This window comes from Vulpes vulpes, chromosome 13 (assembly GCF_048418805.1).
Source record: "Vulpes vulpes isolate BD-2025 chromosome 13, VulVul3, whole genome shotgun sequence".
NCBI lineage: Eukaryota > Metazoa > Chordata > Mammalia > Carnivora > Canidae > Vulpes > Vulpes vulpes.
The window spans coordinates 129,710,257-129,734,994 of record NC_132792.1 but is presented as its reverse complement, the minus strand read 5'-3'; the positions used below and the strand labels follow the sequence as shown (position 1 = coordinate 129,734,994).

Below are 24,738 nucleotides of genomic sequence, written 5' to 3'. Positions count from 1 at the left end.
CTATTCTAAACATCCCCCCGCCCCCGTTCCTTCCACCTATTCATTCCTCTCCTCCCTCCCCTGAACCCCCAATAACCGCTGATCTTTTTACTGTTTCTTTATGTTTGCCTTTTCCAGATCATTATGTAGTTGGAATCATACAGCAAATGTAGCCTTTTCAGATTAGCTTCTATCACTTAGCAATATTTGTTTCCTCCATGTCATTTTATAGCAAGACAGTTCATTTCTTTTTATTGCTGAATAATATCCATTTTATGGATATTCACCTCTTGAAGGACATCTCGGTTGTTTCCTTGATGATCTATTTTTAATAATGTAGAGGCCCTAATTTCTTCACTTCTTTAAGTAGTTCTCATATTTTACTGTTAAATTCAACTGCTATCACATTGAACTATTTCTCATCTTTCGTATTTAATGCAATTAAAACTATTCTCTCTCTCTTTTAAAGATTTTATTGATTTATTCATGAGAGACACACACACAGAGAGAGGCAGAGACATAGAGAAACAGGCTCCATGTAAGAAGCCTGATGTGAGAATCGATCCCAGGACTCCAGGATTATGCCCTGAGCCGAAGGGGAAGATGCTTAACCGCTGAGCCACCCTGCTGTCTCTACAATTAAAATTATGCTAGATGAGGTATCACTTCATGTAAAGCCACGTTTAAGGGTGCCTGGGTGGCTCAGTCATTAAGGGTCAGACACTTGATTTCGGCTCAGGTTATGATCTCCAGGTCTTAGGACTGAGTGCCTCCACCCTTGGACTCTGCGATCAGTGGGGAGTCTGCTTGAGATTCTCTTTCCTTCTCCCTCTGCCCCTCCTCCTTCTCTGAAATAAATAATTAAAAAAAATTAATTCATGTTTATGTCATGTTTATTATTTAACTGATCCTTTTCCTATAAGGGATTTAAGGAACATGCACAACATATTTTGTTTTCCTTAGTGAAATCGTATCTACTATTACATTTCAGCATGCTTGATACATATGCATTCAAGAACTAGCTGACCACCCTGGTTCACATTTTCACTTCACCCATTGAATTTATTCAGTTAGTCTAAGCCCAGAAATAGTCATTAAAATGTCTATCACTTAGAATATAAAAATAGGTCCTTTTATCAAATCTGTAGTCAGAGGCAACTACAAGAATTTTAAGGATTGCTGATAAAATCAAATAGTCTTCACTCAAAAGACATTTTTATAGATTCAATGAAAGTTAGAAAGAAAAATATTTAGCCTAAAAATGAAGCGAATTAAAGCTAATGTAGAGAAGCTTATCTTCCAAATAAGATATTTTTTAAAGAAATAGTTTGCAAAGAATCCAGATCTACAGTGTTCTAATTATTCTTAGAATGTAACAGATGAGCAGAATAAGGAAGGGTACTGTCACCCGGGACTGATGATCATATTAAGAATTTTTTCTTCCTGAGGTCTTAACCGTGACTCCAGGCCAAGGAGAACAAGAGTACTCCCCCAGTCCTCCCAACCATCTTCCAAATGTTTATTCTCAGAACACAATGGGCACTTTTGGCTATTCTTTTAAATAAACTGATAGCCACACTGCATCAAGCAGATTTTTTTTCTGCTAAAGAGGGTGGATTATTATTATAGAGAACAATGGATTATTATTTGTGGCCCAAACCTCAAAACAAGCCCTTCTTTCAAACAAGAAGCAAACAAAAGACGTTCCTTGCTATTGTGGGTAGGCAGAAAAGCAGCCCCAAGGCATCTGAGTTCAAAATGAAGGACAAAGCACAAGACCAGGCGATCTGACTAGCTTAACTACAGGAAGCAGCATTGGCTTATAACCCTTATTTACTGTGTGATTTTTTTTTTAAAGATTTTATTTATTTATTCATGAGGGACACAGAGGGAGAGAGAGAGAGGCAGAGACACAGGCAGAGGGAGAAGCAGGCTCCATGCAGGGAGCCTGACATGGGACTCGATTCCGGGACCCCAGGATCACACCCTGGGCGGAAGGCGGTGCTAAACCACTGAGCCCCCCGGGCTGCCCTACTGTGTGATTTTGACTAGTTTTCTCCACAGTGGTGGACACTGAAGGGAAGCCGGTCTGCAAAGTCAATAAATAAGTCTCCTCAAAGGTTTTCTTAAACCAGATTCCTGCCTCAAGGCTGGCTGGCAAAATCTGACACCTGAGAGGTTATTTCAAGATGGAACTAGCCCATGTGTCCAAGTTCACTAAATTTTGACCAAAAAAGACTAACCAAATCCCTAGATGGCTTTTAGACAATCTGAGAAAGACTTAATTATACCAGAGCTGGTTAATGGACAAGTGGCTTTAAAAAAAAAAAAAAAAAGTCACTCTTTGACTAATTAGGACATGCAGCTCTTATAGCCAGGATTGTGAATTCCAACTCTCATCAATCAGCAGTTCCAAAAAATAAATAAGTAAATAAAATGTTCCATACATAGCTAGTTAACATCCTCTTGTCCCTGGCTCTCTTTCTTGCCAGCCCTACTGTTGTCCTAGTCTTGGAGATCCCATTAGTCTTAAAATGAACCTTTCAAAGCCCTGGTCTCTTTGTTTATCTTCTCTTCCATTATATTAACCTCAGGCCTATCCCAGCCACCCACTCCCAAACGTACCCTAGAGGCCAGGGCTTCTCAACCTTGGTACTACTAACCACTGGGTTGGATTGTTCTCTGCTCAGGGGCTGCCCTATGCATTACAGGATATTTAGTATAATCTCTGGCCTCTACTAGATGTCAGTGGCATCTTCTCCCCTTGCCGCTGTGGCAACCAATAATGTCTCCCAATACTGAAACATGAGAACCATGGCCCCAGGCCCTATTATTAATACCAGCAACCCCTCTACCATCTCAGGCTTCTCCACGCTCTGCCACCTCTTGGCTTTTCAGAGCATTTCCTCCAATACCCTGAACTTTGTTGATCCTTCAGCCACATCAGAACCTAATATCCATCAACCCTCCAGTCTCTTTACTGTGTCTCATGCTCAGCACATCATTTGTCCTCCTCAAACTGGTTCCACGGTGCATGACTGGATTCATTCCCTGGCATGTGCCATCAGCTCCCTTGCCTCTCCCCTCAGTGTACTCTCCTGGCAAGACCTCAGCCCAATCCTCTACCCATCCTGCATCTCCACCAAGGCAGCAAAGCACACAATCCCCTCAACTGGTTTCCCCTGAAGTTCATGACCATCAACTTCAAAGGGGGTTCCTAATATTGCCTACCAATCCTTCCCCCTTTCCCTATTCCATCTACTTGTCACTCCTCTCCAGGGCAGCCCCTCCTCTGTACACAGGACCTCCCTCATCTTTTCTTGGTTAAGGATGTTAATCCAGCAGTTCTCTTTCTCTTGAATTTTTCACTCTCTACTGACTTACTACCATCAGCCATATAAATACCTATATTTATATCCCAGCTTTAGGGGAACAAATCTTGACCCTGTATCTTCCCACAGCTATGGCCATTTTGTCCCTTCTATTTTGCAAATCTTGAAAGAATAGTCTACACTCACTGTGCCCAATTTCTCTCCTCCCATATTCTTTTGAATAAACCCAATTCAGGCTTTTATTTCCAGTACTCCACTAAAACTCTTCTTGTTAAAGAATCTAATGACTCCATGTGGCTAAATCTACAGTCAATTCTCAAACTTCACCTTACTGACCTACCTGCAACACCGAACAGTTGATCACTCCTACTTGGAACACTTTCCCCCCCTGTTTGACTTCTGAAACATCACTCTTTGGTTCTCTTATCTCATAGCCTGCTCCTTTTCTAGTTCTCCTGAGCTCTGTTGGAGAGTTCCAGATCCTCCCGTTGACCTATCTCTCATGGTGACTTCATCTAGTTTCAAGGCTGTAATTAGTTCCTGAATGCTGATGACCCTTGTACGTATACACACACACACACACACACACACACACACACACCTACGAATTTCACTTGGATCTAACTGGCATCTCAGATTCATTATGTCCAAATTGAATTCCTGATTCCCACCGTCAAACCCACCATTCCATGGCCTCTTCAATTTCAGTAAATGGCAACACACCAGCCTTTCAGTGGCTGAGCCTTCTTGACACCTCTCTTTCTCATGATTTATCTCCATGCTGTCACAAAACATGTTGTGTCTACTTAGAAAGAGCTCTCAAAAATGATCAATCTCTCCCTGCCTCTCCCAGTGCTGTCATCTTGGTCCAAGCCACTATCATCTTTCACTTGGGATATATCGGTGGCTTCCTAAACTGGTGTCTCTGCTTCCACCTTCATCCACTTAACTGTAGCTAATCCATGGGGAGGCCAGAAAGATCTCTTTAAAATATGTATCAGATCTTATCACTCCTCTGCTCAACTACTCCAAGCGTTCTCCACATTAGCCAGGATCAGGCGAAGTCCTCACAGGCCCACAAAGGCCAGAAAGAGCTAACTCCGAACCCCCTCTCAGACCTTGCCTCTCAGTCTTCTTCCTCAGATAGGCTGCAGCAGCCATCGTGGTCATTTTGTTGCTCCTCAGCCTGTGATGAGGGCCCCCAAACACAGAGAATGCTAAGGACAAAGAGATGGGAGTATCCCAGGAAGCTGTGATGCCATGAGAGACAAGGGAAGAGTAAGCCTTGTGCGGAACACTGAGCCGGGAGCTCTGCATGGCCACTCTCAGGGAGGAGCTTCAGGAGACACCCCTGCTGAAAGCGCCTGCGGTTACCCAGGCACTCTGCCAAGCACAGCACAGCACTTCTGACCAAATGCGATGAGCTAGAATGGTACTGCTGGGATGGCTCTTCTATGTGGGCAAAGTACAGGTTTCTCTCTCGGTCTGCATTCCACGCAGCTTCAGCAAGAGATGAGTTCATGGGTTTCTTAAACAATTGGGAATGGTTTGCTTTGTCCAGTCTTTCCCCACCCCACCCCCAAGTCACTAGGAATATTATGGAAATACAGAGTAAAATTATTGCAGAATTCAGATGGCTTGTCTTCACAGTCATAAAAGAGAGTCCGTTAAATGGCTCCCAACGCAGATGTAAAGTACACTTGAGATGCGGAGAAACGGCTGCTGTAAATGCCACCATTCCGTGCCGCTGGGGACTGGAATCCCCGGCCGAGTGAGATATTAAACAGGGTTCTTTTAGGCCTACAATTTATGCTAGTGCCGTGAGAAGTATTTAAGCTTTAATTAAAAAATTCAGATGGGGAAAAGTCTCCTGTTGCATCCTGGAAAAACCAACTGCCTCAGGAAAAAGAACACAGAAATGAAAGGGAATAAAACGATTACGTGACATATGAATGTTTTTATATCCTGCCAACTTTGGATTCTGAGTTATATATTAGCTTACATGTAAATTTCAAAATGGTAACAGGAGCTGAGCTTATTGCTCTCTTCCTGTGGGAAGGAATCTTGCTAAATTACACTAACATTCAAAGGGCAAGAAAACGAATAAGGACAACCCTTCTTGTAGATCAATTCAAATGAAAAAAGCCTGAAAAATCATTTGATGAGTAATCAAAAAGTTCATAGAATCAACTCACCAGGGGTCATTTCTACAGTAATCAAATACGACACCCACAATTTGATATTCTTCTATTTTGTAATGCAATGTCAATAATGTCTTGTAACTACCATGGTCAAAAGGTCCTACTCCAAGTAAATTCAAGCTCTCATACCATAAAATCATTTGAAATACACTGCAATAGCATTAAAATGAATGAATCAACACTTTCAAGGGCTAGACAGGGATCGTGAAACTTAACGATTAAAGTAGTTCCTTGTCCTGTTACTGCTAGGTCCATCTGCAGTACCCTGGTTTATAAAAACCTCACCCTTTTAACAACCCTCACTACGGTTTTCCTTGAAATTGAAAGGAGGTTTTTGTTTTGAACTTTTTTTTGAAACACTTTGATGTTACCATTATATTCTCCTGCCTAAAAAAGTACAATCAAGTAATTTATTTAAATAGCTTTCTGACCTCTCTTGTTGGCTGTTGGTACACAGTGTTAATCTGATACCGTAATACCTCCTAACATAAGCATAAATATGACCTTTTAAAACATACTAAAAGAGAAATAAAAGAACATTGAACACAATTCAGACTGATGGGTCTGAGTGCAAGAGGGTGGAGGGGGTAGGATGAAAAAGACACACAACTAACGGGAACATTTGATTTCCTAGGGTGGGCAGTGAGGGCATGGAAGATCATTTTAACATCAGCTCTGCAAACTGTATGTTTGTGTGTGTACACACACACACATTCTTTTGTATATATATTATTTTTCACAATAAAAATTGTGTTTTTAAAGCAAGTAAGACATCAGTAAGCTCATAAAAGATTTACTTCTTTAATTCCAGAATACTCCAGTGAAAGTATTCAGCACAAGATTCCCTCAGAGTGTTGACTGTGACTCCTACGATCAGGCTGGATGAAGTAGAGCCACCTGATGATGTGCATCAGTGGAAACAACGCATGTGTCATCAGGTCAGGGGCCTCTCATGCTCGGAACAGGGCCATTCCTCTCTTCCATGAACCAAGGTTGACTATTTTGGATGTCCCTCAGCTGGAGAACACAGAGTAAGTGGAGACTATAAAAATATACTCTAATCAATGAACCCTAAATGTGAATAAATTAAGCTTTTCACTTGTCAGGAACACATTCCTCTACACTCTTTGTCTGCAGTTACGCTTCAGGCCTCAATCTAAGTGACTTCCTCACATCTCGCCAAACTCACCATCCTCTGCTCCTTCGTATCCTGCCCTGCCCTCCCCGCGAAGCCCCCTGCCCTCTGCAGGAATACAGACCGCCTGTAACCAGGAGGCACTAAGGGCTGTATCCACCTTGCTTGTCATCATATTCTCCTTACTTCACAAATGCTTTTTTGTCAATATGTTCAACAAACTTTTATTTTTTTTAAGATTTTATTTCTTTATTCATGAGAGACATAGAGAGAGAGGCAGAGACAAGCAGGCTCTATGCAGGAAGCCTGATGCGGGACTTGATCCTGGAACTCTGGGATCACGCCCTGAGCCAAAGGCAGACGCTCAACCGCTGAGCCACCCAGGCATCCCAACAAACATTTGTTTTAAAGTAGGAAGGAAGGAAAGAAAAGAGAGAAAAATAAAACATGTCAACTAAACTCAGTCATAAAAAGTATACTTGCTTCACAACAAATGCCTTTAGGATCATGCCCCAAACATTATTTCCAGAGATGACTCAGGGCCAACTTAGGATGCTGACAACTATCTTACAGGAAGCTTAGACAGGTTTCCAGAGTTTTCTTCCAATCTAGATGAGAGAATCCCAAAGGAGACTCAAATTTTGAAATGTTCAATAAGAAAAGTGTATGTCCTTTAAGACCCCAAATAGCCAAACTGAAGGCATCACAATTCCAGATTTCAAGTTATATTACAAAACTGTAGTGATCAAACCAGTATGGTATGGAGACAAAAACAGACATACAGATTAATGGAACAGAATAGAGAGCCCAGAAAAAAATCCGACAATTATATGGTCAATTAATCTTCAACATCTGAGGTAAGAATATACAATGGGGAAAAGTCTCTTCAGCAAATGGTGTTGGGAAACTGGGAAGCAGCATGCAAAAGAATGAAACTGGACCACTTTCTTTCTTTCTCTCTCTCTCTCTCTCTCTTTTTTTTTTTTTTTTGGACCACTTTCTTATACCATGAACAAAAACAAACTCAAAATGGATTAAGGACCTAAATGTAAGACCTGAAACCATAAAAATCCTAAAAGACAGTACAGGTAGTAATTTCTCTGACAACAGCTATATCTTTCTAGATATGTTTCCTAAGGCAAGGGAAACAAAAGCAAAAATAAACTATTGAAACTTCATCAAAATAAAAAGCTTCTGCAACAAACAATCAACAAAACTAAAAGACAACCTACTGAATGGGAGAATACAGTTGCAAATGACATATCTGACAAAATACAAAGAGAACTTACACAGCTCAACTTATACAACTCAATACCAAAGAACTCAACAAGTAATCCAATTAAAAAATGGACAGAAGACATGAACACGCATCTCTTCACAGACATCCAGACGGCCAAAACGCAACATCACTCCACATCATCCAACATCAAGGACATGTGAATCAAAATCAATGAGATATCACCTCACACCTGTCAGAATGGCTAAAAAACACAAGAAACAAGTGTTGGTGAGGATATAGAGAAATAGGAACCCTCGTGCACTGCTGATGGGAATGCAAATCAGTGCAGCCACTGTGGAAGACAGTATGGAGGTTCCTAAAAAATTAAAAATAGAATTGCCCTATGATCCAGTAATTGCACTACTCGGTACTTACCCCCAAAATACAAAAATACTATTTCAAAGGGACAGATACACTCCTATAATTACTGCATTATTTGCAATAGCCAAATTATAGAAGCAACCTAAGTGTCCATCAATAGATGACTGGATAAAGAAGATCTAGTATATATAATACAATGGAATATTATTCGGCCATAAAATAAAGAATGAAATCTTGCCATATGCAACAACATGGATGGATCTAGAAAGTATAATGCTAAGTGAAATAAGCCAGTGAGAGAAAAATACCATATGATTTCACTCATATGTGGAAATTTTTCTTTTTAAGATTTTATTTATTTATTCATGAGAGAGAGAGAGAGAGAGAGAGAGAGAGAGAGGCAGAGACACAGGCAGAGGGAGAAGCAGGCTCCATGCAGGGAGCCTGACGTGGGACTCGATCCTGGGTCTCCAGGATCACACCCCGGGCCAAAGGCTGCGTTAAACCGCCGAGCCACCTGGGCTGCCCTCATATGTGAAATTTAAGAAATAAAACAGAGGGAAGAAAAAGGGAGAGACACAAACCAAGAAAGAGCTTCTTAACTATGAAGAACAAACTGATGGTCACCAGAGGAGAGGTGCAGGGGGAGAAGGGGTGAAGTAAGTGAAGGGGATTAAGAGTACATTCATCATGATGAGCACTGAGTAGTATATATGTAAGTGTTTAAGCACTATATTGTACACCTGAAACTAATGCAGTACATTAAGGACACTTGAAGTAAAATTTAAAAAAAAAAAACTTATCTTGAAAAAAATAATAATAAAAGAAAAGTCTGTGTACTTCCACTAACACACAGGATTACTAAACTCCTCAGAATCAATTCCTTCCACTCACAGTCAATGTCCAGCTGGCCACATCTCTATCTTTAACCTTTTTGCACCAACAAAGGTCTTTCTGTTTCTCAAATGAGACATTCAAAAGGTCCTGAATCAGGCCAGTCATTAACTAATCATTTGACTCCTTAAAGCCCTGATATTTCTTCTTTGCCCCCTCTATGTATGTACTGTTCATCCTGCTTTCCTGCTACCACTTTCCTTTTTTTTCAGTCAACGATTCATTCTTTCAGAGCACACTGGGACTCAGCCTCTGCCCTTAAAAGACTGACAGTCTCTTGAAGACAAATAAACAAATACCTACAGTGTCAAGGCGAAGGCATGGTGCCTGGCCCCTGGGACACACACGGCCAGACTGTGGACTTTACACAGGGCAGGGCTTCCATCCAAACCCCAAATGGGCTGTCAATACAGTCAGGCAGTCAACACAGATGCCGCAGATGTGCTGAACCTCAACTGTCTCGTCCACATCAAGTGCCCTACATTTCTCAGTTCTTAGAAAACAGATGAAAGTAAGAAATCAGATCTTCTGCTGATAAATTCTAGTGGACTAAAATGCTTAGCATAAAGAATGTGTTGAAACTGTGGGGGTGGGGGTGGGGCACATTTAATACATTAAAAAATAATACTCACAAATTTTTAGTCATGGGAGACAGAGAGAGAGAGAGGCAGAGACACAGGCAGAGGGAGAAGCAGGCTCCACACAGGGAGCCGGACGTGTGACTAGATCCCGGGTCTCCTGGATCACAGACTGGGCTGAAAGTGGCGCTAAACCGCTGAGCCACCTGGGCTGCCCTACTCTCACATATTTTATACTTCTCATGTGCTGAAACAGCTTTTAAAATTTCTATTCAAACAAAAGACCACTGTACTTATATCTGTCTTTCTGAGCTCTCAGGTCTTATCAGAAGGTCTACAGTATGTTAGAAGATACTTGAACCACAATTTAATCCAAATCAGAAAAAAACAATACAAAATATTAGAGCCAACAAAAGAACATGTGACTAAAGAATATGCCAATGACAAGAAGGGTATTCCTCACTTCCAAAATAAGGCAAAAACAGTGCAATGCAAAAACCACCACTTACCGACTGCTTATTATGGGTAACGCATTACTAAACTAAGGAACACTTATTATTTTTCAACAGCACTATTGGGTGTCATCCACTGGATAAAAGTTCAGAGAGACTAAGGAACTTGCCCAAGTCCCTTATCCAGCAAATGTAAAGCCAAAAGTTCAATCTAGGACTTTATGACCCCAAAGCCTAGCTCTTTTCACTACTCTGATTATCAAGCTTTAACTGAATCTTTTATTCAAACAAAATGTGGGTTTTTATGGGGAACTGACTATACAAAGAAGACAAAGGTACTTTTCACATACAAGTCAGACAAAAAGTACCCAAAACTTATAGTAATAAATAAGCCCCAGAACAAAAATACAGCACAATGGTTCTCGGCCTTGGCTACACCTAGAGAGCTTTAAAAAATACTGATACCTACTGAAACTATTGAAAATACCCTACATGGTAGTGTAATGATGGATACGTATCATAATGCATTTGTCCAAACCCTGAGAATGTATAACACCAAGAGGGAACCCTAATGTAAGTCATGGGCTACAGGTGGTTATGATGTATCAATGCAGGGAAGGTTGATTACAAGCGAGGCTAATCCATGTCTGGGATAATATGGGTCTATGGCATATGGATATACAACTTTTCTCTCAATTGCTGTGAAAAACAAAGTCTAGTAAAGACAAATACTGATGTCTGAGTCCCACCTCTAGCCCCAGGGACTCTGATTTCACTGATATGGGGTATAGCCTGGGCATCAGGATTTTTAAAATGCCCTCAGTGATTCTAAACTTTTTTTTGAGAGAGAGATTTTTATTTAATTACTCATGAGACACACAATGAGGCCCATCTCTAAAATCCTACAGAATCTCAAGACTGCACCTAAACATGACTTCAGAAAACCCTCCCAGACCTGAATACCTCTTCTGCCCCACTACTCAGTATTTGTCATACATCTCTCTATGACTGCTGATTGTTTTTTTTTTAAGATTTTATTTATTTATCCATAGAGACACAGCTAGAGAGAGAGGCAGAGACACAGGCAGAGGGAGAAGCAGGCACCATGCAGGGAGCCTGATGTGGGACTCAATCCCGGGTCTCCAGGATCATGCCCTGGGCTTCAGGCGGCGATAAACCGGTGCGCCACGGGGGCTGCCCTATGACTGCTGATTATTAAAGCTGCATCTTCAAGTGAGAGGCAAAATCTTTTTGGTACTAGTACAGCAACTATCTCGAGTACCCCTCCTAGACTCAAGACCGCTTAAAGGGTGGAATTACCTGTTGGCCTTTGTGTGCCAAACATACAGGACACTTCCTGGGGGTGACAAAGCTTTCAAAGAACACATAAGGTAGTCAACAACCTGAGAACAGCTGAATTTTTAGGATTCCTATAAGGTGAAGTTATTGTTAATGAAACGTAAACATTTTTTTTCCTCAAGTTAATTAAAGAAACCAACCTGCTTATTAACCTCAGTGAACAAGATTCATCAGCACCAACTTATCACTGTCAGAGAGAGTTCAAAGTATAAATGTTCATCCTTGGACAGAAAATAAAACGAGAGAGAACTGAAAACATTTGCCCTCCCCCCTTCCTGTTGAGATGCAGGCTAGAATAAAATAACAACAAAAAAGATAACAAAAATTTTAAAGATAGGGGGATCCCTGGGTGGCTCAGCAGTTTAATGCCTGCCTTTGGCTAAGGGTGTGATCCTGGAGTCCCGGGGATCAAGTCCCACATCGGGCTCTCTGCATGGAGCCTGCAGTCTCCCTCTGCCTATGTCTCTGCCTGCCTGCCTCTCTCTCCCAGTGTGTGTGATTAATAAATAAATAAAATCTTAAAAAAAAAAAAAAGGCAACAATGCTACCAACATACCAAATTATTTTTACATTTGTAAGTTTACAAATTGACTTTAGGTATGTGAAGAATATTTTTAAAAAACTAAGAAGTGCAAGGACACCTGGGTGGCTCAGTGGTTGAGTGTCTGCCTTCGGCTCAGAGCAATCCCAGAGTCCAAGAATTGAGTCCTGCATCGGGCTCCCTGCGGGGAGCCCGCTTCTCCCTCTGCCTGTGTCTCTGTCTCTCATGAATAAATAAAATCTTTATTTAAAAAAAAAAAAAACCAAAAACAAAACCTAGAAAGTACATATATCTAATTTCTTTGAAAGAATTCATAATTCTGCATGATTGGATTTGTCCTATGGCTGCCACAAGTTCCTTGAAGTTGTTTGGTTTTTAAAGATTTTATTTATTTGAGAGAGAGAGAGGAAGCAAGTGCCACTTACAACAGGGGGTGGGCAGAGGGAGAAGCAGCAGCTGACTCCTGGCTGAGCAGGGAGCCCAAGGCAGGGCTGGATCCTGGGACCCTGACATCATGACCTGGGCCGGAAGGCAGATACTTAACTGCCTGAGCCACCCAAAGGCCCCTTCTTGAAGTTGTTTTGTAACACCACAACCATTTTGATGGAAATATTGCTAAAATGTATTATTTTTTCTGTCTTCATATAAAGATAACAGGTTTACAGAGAAACAATATTTATAGTTTCAAAGTATTCCTCCACAAGATAGTTATTAAATACAAAGGGAAAAATAGTTACTTTACAGGGCAGAAATATGGCAGACATTATCTGAACTGGGGATCAAAGGTGATGTCAGGGACGCCTGGGTAGCTCAGCGGTTTAGCACTGCTTTCAGCTCAGGGCCTGATCCTGGAGACCTGGGATCCAGTCCCCTGTCGGGCTCCCTGCAGGGAGTCCGCTTCTCCCTCTGCCTATGTCTCTGCCTTGCTCTGTGTCTTTCATGAATAAATAAAATCTTAAAAAAAAAAAAAAAAAGAGGTAATGTCATTAGTAATGGGGCAATTTGGGAAGACATGCCTCCCTGTTTCATGTCCTGAGAACAGAACACCAAACGTGCATAACCCAAATCGTCAGACAAACATGATGGAGGGGCATTCTAGTATATAACTGGCCTGTGCTCTCCAAAAATGTTAATGTAAAATCAAGGAAAAAAGACTCAGGCAAACTGAGGTGACAGAAGGGAACTGACAACTCAAAGAAACTCATGATTCTCTACTATAATGCACACAATTGGGACAACTGGCAACACCTCAATAACACCTGTATATTAGGTACTTGTACTATAGCAGTATTAATTTCCTGATTTTGATAATTACACTGTGGTTATGTAAAATAATGCCCATAGTCTTTAGGAAACTTCAAAGAGCTTAAGGATGATGGTCTTACACATACACACACACACACACACACACACACACAGAGTATTTAAGTATTTAAGGACCATCATTTCTGCTGCTTTCATATAGTTGAGAAACACACACATGAGGGAGAGGGAAAAGGTTTAAGAAAATGTAATAAAATGTTAACATTTGAGAAATCTGGGTGAAGGGCAAATGGAATTCTTTGCATTCTTTTTGCACTTTGTTAGTCTGAAATTATGTCAAAACAAAAATGGAAAAATGCAGTATTTTGTATAACTGTTTTTTTGTTTTGTTTTGTTTTCTTTTCTTTTTTCTACTTGGTAACAAGACTAGTATGAACATCAGGAACATAATATAAATTTAGTGATGCCCTCTGGGTCCACTCAGATATGTAGGACTATTTGCCCCCATCTAGATGTCCTTAGCATGATTATTTTTGAACTTTTATAAATGCTTTTAATTTTCTTATTATCTGCTCCATTTGGATCAAGTCATCAGCTGACTGCAGCTTGCCTCCAGCAGCCCCTCCCGCACCTCCTAATTAATTGTTCTAACCTATTATGGGCATGGAAAAACTCATGTAGTTCAGGATTCATTTTAAAGATGAAAAAAACTCTAGCCCAGAGAGGGTAAGTAATTGATTGAAGGTATCCATGTTACCAAGAACAGAAAAAGGATTTTAAAAAGTTTTTTTTTATTTATTCATGAGAGACACAGAGAGAGTGAGAGGCAGAGACACAGGCAGAGGGAGAAGCGGGCCCATGCAGGGAGCCTGATGCGGGACTTGATCCGGATCCCAGGATCATACCCTGAGCCGAAGGCAGATCCCCAACCACTGAGCAACTCAGGCCTCCCCATCACGCTGGTTTGGTCAGTGTATAAAGTAAGAGGAAATTGTTTCTTTATAAAGAACTGTTATGAGTAAAGCTCAAGAACCGAAGGAACAGATTTTGTCATATTAATCTTAGCTGTCTGTTGCCCCCCCCCTTTTTTTTGCTTACTTTCCAGTACCCAGATAAGCCTCTGCAGATTAATCGAGTGTTGGTGCATTGTGAGTTTACTCTTTCTTTAAAAAAAAAAAACCCCACATTTCATAATCCCCAGATGTTCTATAGTCTACGGAGTGCCTGGGTGATTGCCCAAAGTTTAGATTATTACTCACTTAGATTTATATATGTGAGACACAACTATGCAGCAAAAAAAAAAAAAAGCAAAAGGAGGACAAATTCTCATTTAAGTCATTTGTAACCAAATATAGTTAAAAAATGTACAACAAAATTTTTGCGTACCTTATTCCTCCAAACGTATCTTCCCCAGATATTTTCACAGAACTGAATATTCTGCTTCCGAACTTATTATAAACATTTAGTGAAATGAAATCTCCTGAAACCATTCTTTGGAATCATACTCCCCAGAGGACTGGCATTTATTCAAAGGCTTCTAGCTGGCAAGAACTGCTTAGAACAATAGTGGTCAAATGGTTGAAACTGCCATTTTGAGGAGGCTGATAGGAAATTACTTTTCAAGTCATATGATATTTGAAATAATTTCCAAATCTAAATGTTTATGCATGGGGGGGACTGTTTAAATAAATGTCGGTGTATCTCTAAAAGGGAATAGCACGGTATCGTAAGAAAGAACGGGGAAGTTCCTTAGCGTTGATATGAAATGATCTATAAGACATATTATTAAATGAAAAAAACAAAACACAGACACACCATATACAAAAATTAACTCAAAATGGATCACAGACTTCAATCTGTGAGAGCTAAAACTATACAACTCTCTTTTTTAAGATTATTTATTTATTCATAGAGACACAGAGAGAGAGAGGCAGAGACACAGGCAGAGGGAGAAGCAGGCACCATGCAGGGAGCCTGATGTGGGACTCGATCCAGGGTCTCCAAGATCACACCCTAGGCTGCAGGCGGCACTAAACCGCTGCGCCACCGGGGTTGCCCAAACTATACAACTCTTAAAAGAAAACACAATAAATCTTTGTGATCTTATATTAGGCAATGGTTTCTTTTTTTTTTTTTTAATTTTACTTATTTATTCATGAGAGACCCAGAGAGAGAGGCAGAGCCATAGGCAGGCTCCATGCAGGGAGCCCGACGCCACCCAGGTGTCCCTAGGCAATGGTTTCTAAGATGACACCAAAAGCATGAACAACAAAAGAAAAAAATAGGTAAACTGGACTTAAATCAAAATTAAAACCTTTGTGCTTCAAAGGATACCATCAAGAAAGTCAAAGGATACCATCAAGAAAGTCAACCCACAAAATGGGAGAAATATTTGCAAATTTTATATATAAGGAGCCTGTATCCAAAATATATAAAGAAACTTTAAAATCAACAGTAAAAAGAAAAAAAAAATTTAAAAATGAGCAAAGACTGGAATAGATATTTCTTCAAAAAAGATACACAAAAAGGGACGCCAGGGTGGCTCAGCGGTTGAGTGTCTGCCTTTGGCTCAGGGTGTGATCCCAGGATCTGGGATCAAGGCCCAGCATCAGGCTCCTTGTGGGAAGTCTGCTTCTCCCTCTGTGTCTCTGCCTCTTTCTCTGTGCCTCTCATAAAGAACTAAAATCCTTAAAAAAAAAAAAAAAAAAAAAAGATACACAAATAACCCAACAAGTAAATGAAATGATGTTGAAACATCCTTAATCATTAGAGAAATGCAAAAGAAAACCACACGAGATGCCACTTCACATCTAATTAGGATAACAATCATCAAAAACACATAACAAATATTAGTGAGGACAAGGCAAAATTTAAACTCTCAATGTTGCTGGTGGAAATATAAAATGGTACAACCCTTTGGAAAAGTTTGGTGGTTCCTCAAATGATTAAACACTGAGATACTTTATGACTTAGCAATTATACTAAGTATACATCCAAGAGAACTGAAAACATGCCCATCAACTAGTGAAAAGGTAAACAAAGAAAGGTATAGCCACACAAAGGAGTATTTTTCAGCCATAAAAAGAACCAAAATTATACATGCTATACCACAGATATACTTGGAAAACATAGTTTTTTTTAAAGATTTTATTTATTTATTCATGAGAAACACAGAGAGAGAGAGGGAGAAAGGTAGAGACACAGGCAGAGGGAGAAGCAGGCTCCATGCAGGGAGCCTGCTGTGGGACCCGATCCTGGAACTCCAGGATCACACCTGGGCTGAAGGCAGGGGCTAAACCGCTGATCCACCCAGGGATCCCCTGAAAAACATAATCTTAAGGAAAATTAGATGCAAAAGGTCTCATTTTATATGATTCCGTTTATAAAAAATTTCCAGAATAGGCAAACCCACAGACATAGAGTAGATTAGAGGGGCTGCAGGCAGAGAAACGGGGAATAACTACTAGTGAGCACAGGATTAAAAAAAAAAAGTTTTATTTATTTCACAGAGAGAGAGAGATAGAGATAAAGAAAAAGAAAGAAAAAGAGAGAGAGCTCACATGCTCAAGCAGGGGGAAGGGCAGAGGGAGAAGCAAACTCCCTGCTGAGCAGGGAGCCCAGGACACTGGAATCATGACATGAGCCTAAAGCAGATGTTTAACCAGTGCCCAGAGTTAACAGATTTCTTTATGGTAATGAAAGTGTTCTAAAATTAGGTACTTAAAAAAAAAAATTAGGTAGTAATGATGGCCACACTACTCTGTATATACTAAAAACCATTGAATTTTACACTTTAAAGGAGTAAATTTTATAGTAGGTGAGTTTTATTTATTTTTATTTTTAAAAAATATTTTTTTTTTTATTTATTCATGAGAGACACAGAGACAGAGTCAGAGACACAGGCAGGGGGAGAAGCAGGCTCCTTGTAGGGAGTCTGACGTGGGACTCCATCCCGGGTCTCCAGGATCAGGCCCTGGGCTGAAGGCGGCGCTAAACCACTGAGCCACCCGGGCTGCCCAGTAGAGGTGAGTTTTATCAATAAAACCACTGTTAAAAAAAAAAAAAAAAAAAAAAGAGCAAGCTGTTGAACAACGTGTATGGGATGCTATCAACTTATAGGTTTGCTCATGTCTCAAATATCTCTGGAAAGATCCACGGGAGACCAACGTAGGCCTCCTCAGCAAGGACTCTGGAGACAGAGGAAGATTTTCTATTGTGTGCTCTCCTTTTAAACTTTTGAACTACGCCAATACAGCAATGTTGAATTCTTTTTGTTAGGGACGCCTGGGTGGCTCAGTGATTGAGCATCTGCCTTCTGCTCAGGGCGTGATCCCGGAATCCTGGGATGAAGTCCTGCATTGGGCTCCTTGCGTGAAGCCTGCTTCTCCCTCTGCCTATGTCTCTGCCTCTCTCTCTCTCTCTCTGTCTCTCAAGAATAAATAAATAAAATCTTTAAAAAAAAATCTTTCGTTAGAAGTGAAATGAAAGTAGAAAATTTTTAATAGACTAATCTCTTCCACTAGTTTAACAATGCAGAGCTCTGTGTACAATACACTCAGGAGCCGCAGGTGGGAACGAATGTTACAATTACCCGGAAGTAACAGAAAAATCAGCAGTGCTCTATACTGTTTAGTTCTGGTCACATTAGCTTTTCCTTACTGGTCTTCTAACTCTTTGTATCTCAGTGGCTCTCTGATGAACAAATTTTCTGTGCTTTTTTTTTTTTTTTAAGATTTTTCTTTATTTGAGAGAGAGAGAGAGAAAGTGAACATGTGCTGGGGGGAGAGGGAGAAGTATGCTGCCCGCCGAGCAAGGAGCCTGATGTGGGGCTCCATCCCAGAACCCTGGAATCATGAACTGAGCTGAAGGCAGGTGCTTAACCTACTGAGCCACCCAGGTGCCCCTTCCTGTGCCTCTTTGTTTGGAGACCCAAACTGAATATGTCCTATAATGGATCAAATCCCCAAACTTGGGGGGAAAAAAAAACACAAACCAAACACCAATATTTAAAAAAAAATTTTGTAATAAAACCTTCCTCTACCACATTATATTTTAGAGGAAAATGAGAATAAACGTTTTTACTTTAGGAAAAAAATTCAAGCACAAATATCCCTTGGAAGAAAGCCAAATACAGCTTAGAAACACCATGAGATGCCTAGGTGGCTCAGCAGTTGAGCATCTGTCTTTGGCTCAGGGTGTGATCCTGGAGATCTGGGATCGATAGGACTGATAGGCTATTGATAGGATTGATAGGCTATCTGCATGGAGCCTGCTTCTGTCTCTATGTCTCTGCCTTCCGGTCTGTGTTCTCTCATGAATAAATAAATAAATTATTTAAAAAACAAAAACACCTCTTCCTAATGCTTCCCTGCAAATTTCCATCAAATTGGATTAAAATTGCCCCATGAGAGCCATTCTCTATTTTTCACCCGCAGTCACAGAAACAGGCTTCCAGAACAGGCCACCAAAACCCAGCTCCAGTCTCAACTGGGGCAGAAGGAAATAGCCCCACACAGTGAAGTTCCATTTAATCCCACACCATCGGGCTAGCTCCTTTCATTTGGAAGATCTCTGTACTACTGATCTTATTTGACATAATGCATTATTTGCAGCACTATCTACTAGGTCAAACTGCCCACCCCCTCGCTGATGCAAACAGGGGACAGCTGCTATACAAGGTACACGGGTGTACCAAACAAGCTCCACTCCCCAGCCTGCCACACCAAGGCTGGCTCAGGTTACCATTCTGCCTGGTTATCAGTCTCCCCATCTCACCCTAGTTCCAACATTTCTGCCACACCATAGTCCTCGTCTTTTCTCCAACACAATACATTCCTTAACAACAACATGCTTTGTACATGCTATTCTCTTTGTCTGGAATGCCATCTCTACTAGCCCACTCACTCAAATTGGGCCAACACCTACTTTTCCTTCAAGGCAACTCCAAGACAATCACATTTGTGAAGTCTCCCTCAACTTGGTTCTGTTTGTGGGTATTTTTTGAAGTTTAAATGAACTTATGCTGAAAAGACATAAAGTTATAAAAACTAGCATGTTTCATCAATTCTAAAAGGCCACTGCTGGTAAGACACATTATTTTATGTGCCATTGGCAACTGAAAATGCTGGTTCTAACTCACCAATTGTAAGGCATGTCCCAATGTCGGAGATATTAAAATATGAAAAACTCTTAAAGATATGCAGTAAACCTCAAATCCTAAAAGGAAAGATGTTGTTTTCTGACTGTTTACCTATAACACATTTCTTGATAATTGTTTCCCAGTTTCTCCCAGGCCTTCGGCATCTAAGTCTAGATTTTATCACATTTGATCCCACTTCCCTACAGTCAGCCCAGAACTGGCTAAACCTAAGCCTAAAACTCAAGATATGCACAGTAAAATAAGAATCCCATTTATTAAATTTTAAAAAGTTCCTATTTATTAAGCACCTGCTAATAAAGTACAAAAGGAATGTGATAAAAGTTAAAAAGTCATCAATGCCATAAAAATAAAAAACTAAAAAAAAAAAAAACCACCTCTTTGTCTATAATGACCAAGGGAATACTAAATATTTCAGCATCAAGGTTAACCCAAACATATAAGAGAACTGGTGGCAGCAAATGTGATTTCCCTCCCAGTTAAAAGGAAACAGATTTAATGAAACCATCAGATAAAGATGTTCACTCACTGTTGTAAAGGGCCCACGAAAAGGACTTTTATGAAGGCCAATATGTGAACTTAATTTCAGAGGGAGGTCTGCCTTTATGTCTTTGTGTAAAACTCTTGGTTTTCATTTAGTCACATTTTCTAATGAATCTTATTTGTTTTACATATCAAAAGTTGTCCGCCTTGTAAAGGGGACACCAAGAACATATGAAAAGGTTGCTCAGCCTTAAGGTATATTTTTAACAAGGTATCACAATTTTTCCTGAAAAACTACCAGTGTGATCCTGTGGTCTGCCAGTGTGGAAACCAAAGCAGTACATAAAACTGCAATGATGTATAATCTGGGGCAAAGACCCCTTTGTGTCTTGGCTTTTTTTTTTTCCTTTAAAACAATTTTTTTTTAAGATTTTATTTATTGGGATGCCTGGGTGGCTCAGCGGTTGAGGGTCTGCCTTTGGCTCAGGGCATGATCCCAGATTCCCGGGTTCGAGTCCCACGTCGGGTTCCCTGCATGGAGACTGCTTTCCTCTCTGCCTAGGTCTCTGCCTCTATCTCTCATGAATAAATAAAATCTTTAAAAAAAATTATTTGAGAGAGAGCGCAAGCATGAGCGGGGGGGGGGGGGGGGGGGGGGCGCGGGGGGGGAACGTATAGAGGGAGAAGCAGACACCCCACTGAGCAGGGAGCCTTATTCAGGTCTTGATCCCAGGACCCTAAGATCATGACCTGAGCCAAAGGCAGGCCCTTAACCGTTTGAGCCCCCCAGGTGCCCCCCAGCTTTGTTTACTGTAAATGTATTCTAATAATAGTGTCTATCTCACAGGGTTTTACAAGAGCAAAATGAGTTAATGTCTCACGAAAGGGATGCAAAGGGCTTAGTAGAAGAACGCCCGGCCTATGGTCAGCTCCTCACATGTTTCTGATAAATAAATAAGTAGCTGCAGTAACATTTAGGAATATTTGTGCAACGTGATGTTTCTAGGCTCTAAAAGGTACCTATGAAAATACACAATTGTCCCTCCCTTCTCTGAACAACCACTGTATTAGTAAGGAGTCCAAAAATGTTGGTTCCATTTATTTCATGCATATTTGTTATCTCTCCAAATAAACTCTAAGCACCTTGAGTGCAGACATAGGTCACTCCACACTCTTGCACTGTACCTGCCATAGCACTTCTGCAGTGCCAATCTCCTTAGCTGTATCCAGTAATGCTAGTAGGCTGGCTAGCTTTGGCAATGGTGTACCAGTGTTAGAAGGAGAGGCTAGAAAGGCTGCCCAGTTCACCTAAATGAGATCTATTTTTCTGGAAATGGAAAGTGTTCTAAAGTAATCCATAAGTCAAGCCTGTTCAGCAATTGTTCATGCAGAGTCCAGAGACAGAGGACAGACAAGTCAACCAGAATCAGAGCACTGGAAAATGAAACAATATGACCTAACTACAGGAAACAAGAGGCATCATTACTTTTACTTACTTAATCTCTGCTTACTTATATGAAGGAGTTGCTGTGGTTTACTATAAGTACATATAAATATAAATATTAAATAAATTATGGAAATCAGGAAAAATATATATTAAAATAAAAGAGCAATATTGGGGATGGGAGAATAGAACACAGATGTGCAGGACGTATGGTCCATATACAGGCTAAAACAAAGCTTTTCCTGGCCAGTGTTCTAGGAGAGATTTCTCATACACATTATGTAAGGAGGGCATGCTGAGTAATGCAAGAGGCATGTCCCCAGAAACAACATATAGTAGTTAATTGTGAGTTTTATAAAGCAAGCTCTATTGGCAACCCAAAAAATAAAAAATAAAATAAAACATAAAAAACACACAAACAACAGGACACCACAACAAATTCAAAGAAAGCAATTGTGTAAGGGACCAAAGCACAAGTGTCCAAGCACAAAGCCAAACCAAGGACAAAACATAGAACAGCTACAAAAATAAATGTAATATCACTTCAACAATCCTTTACAAATAACACTTCCCTTAATGGGGCTACTGATAAAAGTTGTTTAGAGAAACATTTCCGTGATATTCTTCACCAGTGTGGTCTGTATTGATTATCAAAGGCAGACCTACATTCTTAAACAGATCAAAGAACAGGGCAGGTTGTAAAAACTGAGGTGCCAAATCAAAGCTCTGTGTGGCCCAGCTCTGGCCACCTCGCCCACAGGTGGGAGGTGAGCTACAGGTAGGCCCCTTAAAAGTGACAACAGTGCTTTTCTTAGCAAGTAACTTTGGGAATGCTCCAAAATAAGGTACAAATGATTAGTCATGCTGCCAACTCTGGAACACAGAGCATGGGCAATGTGATCTTAGCCCAGAAATTTCCCATGGTACTTGCTACCAGTCACCCAATGCAGCCATTTGCTACATGGTCTGTAAGGCCCAAGCTAGGGCTTGGTACCTGGATCAGGAAGATGAAGGTCCCTGTTGAGTTGTCCATCAAACTGGGAAGGGAATGGTCAGCAAATTACTCTGCCCACAGATAGCTCAGAGCATTCACCTGTCACTGATTCCTCGCAGAAGAGCAGCAGTCACAGAGCGGAGATGCTTGCAGAACCCAGGACACCGAGGGCTGGACAGCAGTTGAGTAAAATCCCATCCCAGCTTGCAGGAGGCAAGCTTGCATGTGAGCAGAGGCTCTTAAGTTTCTGTGCATACCCCACTGTCTCATCAGATTTCATGTACCAAACACACATGCGAAGATAAATTATTCAAAACTTGAAGATGGCGACCTCAGACCATTAAACCCCAAGTTGAAAACAAAACAAAACAAAAACCCCAAGTTGGTTATAGGGTCCTTCTGAATGTGGGGCCCTGCGTGACTGTGCTGGCTGCATGCCTGTGAAGGCTCTGGTAGCCATAAAAAACTGTGGAGAACATTCTCACAAAGTGTCTGCTTTTCAGTGATAAAACATACCAATAAACCTATCAACTGAATGAGTGGAAAAATATATTCCTCTGTCACATTTATAATTCTATATCATATCAGACACAAAACATATTGCTTTAAAGTTACCACCACTACCTACAAATGACATATTTAAGAGTTTTGGCTCTAATTAAAAAATGAAACTATTGTTACTGTTCTGACTATGGTAGATTGATAATAGACTAGGGAGGGACTCCTTACAGAAATTTCTTCAGGAGGGACACCTGGGTGGTTCAGTGGTTGAGCAACTGCCTTTGGCTCAGGTCATGATCCCAGGGTCCTGGGATCAAGTCCCACATTGGGCTCCCCTCAAGGAGCCTGCTTCTCTCTCTGCCTATGTCTCTGCCTCTCTCCCTGTGACTTTCATAAATAAATAAATAAAATCTTTAAAAAAGAAAAATTTCTTCAGGAAATACACATACTTACTTTCAAAGTCGCAAATTATCTTTTACTGAAAGTTATTAATATTTCTGCCCATAATAATACAATTAAGTGACATACTCTTATATTTGCACTTATAGTCAAGGCTTTCAACATTACAGAAAACAAAAAACCTAATTTGATCAGATTGAAGGGTTTTTTGGTTTTATTTGAGAGAGAGCATGTGCATGAGCATACACACAAGCAGGTAGGAGGGGCAGAAGGAGAAGCAGACTCCCCACTGAGCACAGACTCCGATATGGGGCTCAATCAATCTCAAGACCTAAGATCATGTCAAAGGATCAATCTCAAGATCTAAGATCATGTCGAAGGCAGACACTTAACTACTGAGCCACCCAGACGTCCTGAGGTCTACACCTTTAAATGGAGTCAAGAGTGTACCTGGATATGCAGGTCTGAAGCTTATGGAGGTCTAGGCTGGGTATAAACCTGTGTATTGGGACGCCTGGGTGGCTCACTGGCTGGGTGTCTGTCTTCGGCTCAGGGGGTGATCCTGGAGACCCAGGACTGAGTCCCACATTGGGCTCCTTGCATGGAGCCTGCTTCTTCCTCTGCCTGTGTCTCTGCACCCTCCCTCCATGTCTCTCATGAATAAATAAAATCTTTAAAAAATTTTTTTAAATAAATAAATAAATAAATAAATAAAAATAAACCTGTGTATCCACCAATATTCAGGTGGTATTTAAAATCACAGAAGAGGGGGATCCCTGGGTGGCTCAGCAGTTTGGTGTCTGCCTTTGGCCCAGGGCATGATCCTGGAGTCCTGGGATCGAGTCCTACATTGGGCTCCCTGCATGAAGCCTGCTTCTCCCTCTGCCTGTGTCTCTCATGAATGAATGAATAAAATCTTTAATAAATAAATAAATAAATAAATAAATAAATAAATAAATAAAATCACAGAAGAGGGGCGCTTGGGTGGTTCAGTCGGCTAAGCGTCTGCTTTCAGCTCAGGTCATGATCCCAGGGTCCTGGGATGGAGCCCCACATCAGGCTCCCTGGTCAGCAGAAAGCCCGCTTCTTCCTCTCCCTCTGCTGTTCCCCCTGCATGTGCTCTCTGGCACTCTCTCTAAATAAATAAAAATATTTTTAAAAAATCAAATCCAATCACAGAAGAAAATGTCATCACATCAGAAAATAATGTAGAGAAAGAGGAGGAGGCCAGGCTTAAGTCTGCAGAACTCGAATCTGCCAAAGTCAGGTATGGAGGCAGGGAAGAACCTGCCAAGGTGGTCGCAAGGGAGCAGGTTGTGAGAAGGGAACAGGGTGTCAGAAAGCCAAGGAAAGAGGAGTGGCAGAGGGGTCTCAGAAGAGGACTACAGGAAACAATAAGAAGGGACCACAGCCTGGAGTGCATGGG

At 40.9% G+C, this 24,738-nt stretch overlaps 1 protein-coding gene across 1 annotated transcript in view; it reads right to left on the bottom strand.

Annotated features, from left to right (window-relative positions):
• The window catches only part of MPZL1 (myelin protein zero like 1), a 66,630-nt gene that overhangs the window by 20,097 nt on the left and 21,795 nt on the right, over window positions 1-24,738 (bottom strand). The gene's annotated exons all lie outside the window — the stretch shown is intronic.